The sequence below is a fragment of the Papaver somniferum genome, chromosome 11 (genome assembly GCF_003573695.1).
Source record: "Papaver somniferum cultivar HN1 chromosome 11, ASM357369v1, whole genome shotgun sequence".
NCBI lineage: Eukaryota > Viridiplantae > Streptophyta > Magnoliopsida > Ranunculales > Papaveraceae > Papaver > Papaver somniferum.
In genome coordinates, this window is record NC_039368.1 from 61014471 (window position 1) to 61019571 (window position 5101).

Sequence of the window (5101 nt, forward strand, 5' to 3'; positions counted from 1 at the left end):
CACAAACTATTATCTCATAAGCAATTTTCAAGTGACCAAATGATCAATACGAACCATTCCGAGCCTACATCAAATGACTGTCTCACACAAATCATGTAAGAAGTTACCAGGTGATTTTCACATGATCATCTTTTTGCTTTCATCAAGAATAACGATGAACGTGGTTAAAGCAAAAAGCTTTCCAACACATATTTCGAGAAAGATATAAGTGAGTTAAACTCAGCTCGAAATATCAAATGTGTATAATGTTGTAGATGGGAAAAAACGATTTGCTGGTTTTTACGGAATTGAGGAGACGACCGTGTGGAGGAGACTCCTTGAACTGAGCGAAATGTTTAACCTCACACAGATGCACTGCAAGAAGGGAGTGCTTTAAGTTCGAGAGATCAATTTGTAGGACTCCGGCCTAAACCAAGACAATGGTCGTTCCAGAGTCAATTCGGTCACAAGAGAGGATGGGTCGATCTGTAGGAGGGAAGCTGAGAAATGTGTGAGATCAATGGTGATCGAGATTATGGGTGTGTTGTGTATTATGCGTGAATAAGTAAGATAAGTTCTGATTGATTGAATTTGCTCTGTTGATAGTAATTGCTCAGATGTTGAGTTCTTAATCTCTGTTGTCTGTTTGACGAGAGATTCTCTTGTCCTTTCAATCATGATTCAGAGACTTATTTATATTTCCAGAATTGTAAACACCTTGATCCCATGAAGTGTGACAGTTGCTGGAGTCAAAGAGTGGGGAAGTGGAAAATCGTGCCAAAACCAATTGCTCATAGTGCGGAGACTTGGTTAATTTTCCACCCACTACTTTGCTAACTCCTCCAACTGATTGCACGACTTGCTCACATTCTCATCGTGTGTATGAACACACGTTCCATAGACCTCCAGACCAAAACCCTAGTTAATATCCCCCATGTGACACGATTGAAATCTCGTGATTGTGGAGTCAGTTGCTGACTTTATGGGATGATGAGTCCTTGTATTGTTGAGTCGAACTGAAATGTTCTGAGACTCATGAATTGAACATGTCTGCCGAGACAAAGGTATATTGTCGAATAAATGTTGATAACTTAAAGTGAGCAAATGTTGCTGAATTGTTGAGTATTGATAGTTGAACCAATATTCCTTAGTCTGAGCAAATGTTGATCATTTGATGAATTGTTGGTGGCAGGACCAAATAAAATATTAATTTAAGATACTGATAGCTAGGCCGAGCATAATAATAAAAGTGTCGATCACGGGATCGACGTAAAACTATTGGTGTTTGAATCTGCTCAGAATTATGTTTTTTGCAGAGCTCTGGATCCGAAACCCTAATTTTGATTAATTGATGATTTATTTAAAATCAACAATAGAGTGAAGGAGGGACCGACTACATGGGATGACAAGTCGACCATGTAACGCTCAGATGCTCAAATGAGAAAAATACCAAAGTCTCTTGAAGACCAGTTGGTGAAAGAATGATTAAATGCTGGTTTAATTAATTATTAAAATAATGCTCGTGTGAGTGTTAGGTGGTAAAACCTGATTATAAAGAGATGAGGGACCAACCAAGGGGCCATGGGACCAGCTCTTGGTGATCGTGGGACCGGCTGATGGTCGTTTGAGAAAACTCCAAGTTGTTTGAGAAGAGTTTGGACCCAATATGAGCTATTGAGAAAATTAGGTCAAAATTATTAAAACATGCGGGACCGGCTATTTGAAATCCCTAGGTCCGGCCTTGGTTGGTCAAGGAGACATGCCCACGTCACCATAATGTTGGTGTCTCAGTCCTGAGAGTTTTGATATTTTCTGATGCGCGTTTGAGCAACATTTTGAGAAAATATGAAGGATTCATGATTTTGCTGAAACTGGGGAATCTCCATGAGATGATGAAAAATAATTAATAAAATAGGGGATTGTAAGGCGTGGGACCTTCCGTGGCTAGGGCATGACCGTCCGGCTAGCAAGCTCGGTCCCGCAACACCTTTCCCAATTTTATGTAATTTTAAGTATTTTCCCTGATGTGAAGGAAATACCATGAAACTGAGGAATTTCATGAGGTTAGGGAATTTCCATGAGATTATGGGAATAATAATAATAAAATAGGGAGTCATGAAGTGTGGGACCAGCTATGGACAAGGCATGGCCGGACGTCCAATGAGCACGGTCCCATGACACTTTCCCTAATTTTATATTATTTTCATGATTTTAGGGAAATATCATGAAATCAAGGAGTTTGCTGAAACTAGGGAGTTTCCTTGAAGTGAAGGAGTTTCCATGAGATGAGGGAAACAAATAGTATTAAAATAATAAGACATGGGCGTGTGGGACCGGCCACAACTAGGGTATGGCCGTCCGGCCAATGAACCCGGTCCCCCGAGTTTTCTCCCTAATTTTACATAATTTTCATGAGTTGAGGGAAATATCATGAAATCAGGGAATTTTCATGGGATGAGAGAAATAACAAAATAATAAGGAACCATGAAGTGTGGGACCGGCCACGGCTAAGGCATGGACGGCCGGCTAGTGTGCCCGGTCCCACGACACTTTTTCTAATTTTTATTATTTCTTTGATACGAGGAAACACAATGAGACTAGGGAGTTTCCTTGAGACGAAGGAGATTTGTTCAAATGAAGGGATTTTCATGAGATCAGGGAAAAATAATAAAACATGATAAAATATAAAATTGGGTGTGGAACTGGCCACGACGTGACCAACCGACCGGTGAGCCCAGTCCCCCAGCGCCTTTGCCAATATTTTTTTATTATTATGTTTCATCCTATTTTGCATAGGTTTATCGTTCCTTCGTGTTTTGGAATGCTCGTTTGTGCATTCAGGTGCTCGTTTGTACATTATTGCTGAATACAATTGCACCATTTTAGTCGGGGATTACTCGATAGATGCTCAGATGCCCGTAAATTGAATATTTATCACTAACCCATGGAATTCTGCTGGGAAGAACCACGAATTGAAGTAACGAAATATTATGAAGAACGTAGAATATTCCTGAATATTCAGTTAATGAATTTAAGGATTAGAGATAATTAATTGATGGCTCTATACTAGCAGGCATGCTGTCTAGGAGCATTAATTATCTGAGAATTGAGTAATATGAGCTTGTTGAAGCGTCATATTTATTACGTATAGTCAGGAAAAACGTTGTTGCATCTTGAAGACGTTATCGCTCTATACTAGCAGGCAAGCTGTCTAGGAGCCGTACAATCATAATGATTCTATACACATGTATTTTATATAGTCAGGGAAAACATTGTTACATCCTGAAGACGTTATCGCTCTATACTAGCAGGAAAGCTGTCTAGGAGCCGTCCAATCGTTCGATTCTATATAAAAGTAATTACTGAAATTGCTCAGTATTCATGAGATATGCTGTTATCTCAGTTGAGAGACTGCACATCTGCATATGCTCTGAGAGAAAGTATTCTCAGTCAGAGGTTCTTGCGGCATGAACTTTCATGCTTCGATGAGAGACATGAGCCTCAATACTCATCTGATTGCTGGATCAGGAGTATGTAGAATTATGGTTTTACGATTTTAACCTTTGTCGAAAATCCACCATCTACAAATGTAAAGTCTATATAGCTATACGACTTTGTATCAATAGGAGATAAAATATAATAGACTTTTGAGTGATAGATGAATTCAAGTCTCCACATACCTTTTGTTGATGAAGTTCCGCAAGATCCCCTTAGTATTTCTTTGTCTTCAATTGATGAACGTCGTGAAGTCTAAATCTCAACTACACATTCTATCCTAATCTGAGACATAGATATAAGTAGACTAGAAATCAAGACTTATAGTTTTGACAACTAAACTTGACAAACAAGCTTGAGATAGCAACGCTTGCGAGTTCGACCGAGAAGTGCTCTAACAATAATAACACCAACAACACATCTGAATGGATTTCAATTTAGAAGTTAAAAGTTTTACTCTCAATCAAAAAGTTTATGTGGAAGATGTCCCAGGCTATTCAACTAAATAGTGAAACAATGATAAAAATTCTGACAAACATAAGCACAACTTGCAACTTTGTCATTTTCCTAGGGAATCACCAATACATATTTTACTGGAATGCAAATTTGCATCTCAAGTTCGAATTTATTTAAACTCCAACATTGTCTATGTGAGAAATAATACAAAAGCTTGTCATCATTGGTTAAACAACCTCTTTAACTCTACATCTAGATATGATGAATATATGGGATGATAAGATTTATGTAGCACTATGTCATATGATACATTTGGAAATCCGAATGCAACAAGGATCAAAACAGTTTCACTGCAAACTCGAGACTGAAATATATGAAAGATATTCTGCAACAATTACAATCTCTCACAGAGTATTATCATCCCCTGCAAGATAACATCTGCAAACTACAATAACTCTCCTGGTTTCATGAGATAGAAAATTAACATACCTTTTTCAATGTAACCAGATATATGTGACTATGCAGTTGGACTAACTTTCGGTGATGCAAAAATCTGTAGAGAAGCCAGGGAGAATCCTCAAGATGGAATTCAAGGGAACTACTAAAGATAAATGGAGCTGAAGCAGCTTTTCAGTGGAAAAAAAAATTGAGCAATTATCATATTGAATTATAAAGTGACTCTCATACCACTCTTAATTTAGTGACTCTCAAACCACCGTCTAGAACAAAAAAAGAAAGAAACGCAAGAATAATACTCAATTGAAGATTACAAAAGTTAATTTTAAAGGCATTTAATCAGTTAGTAGACAAAAAAATTTAATTCTTAATAGTTTGTTAACCAACAACAGATGGACAAGAGACAATCTTAACAATTTATCTGGAAAACAAGTATGAATCTTGAGTTAAATTGATCAATATACTTATAATCCTCCACTTGTTCAGAATAAGGGTTCACTATCAAATTTTCTTATGTAAAATAGAATAAGAAAAACACAAAGTAAATCGTTTTTTGTTCTTTGACAAAAATTGTAATTGGTTCACGAAAAAAATTCTAGCTTGGGCGTGGCTTGGCCAAGTTTACTAACCAAGGCTCACCCCCAAAATCCGCAACATAGAATATTAAGATATTAAATGAATGGAATTGAGATATGGATAAGAGTAAAAAAAAAAA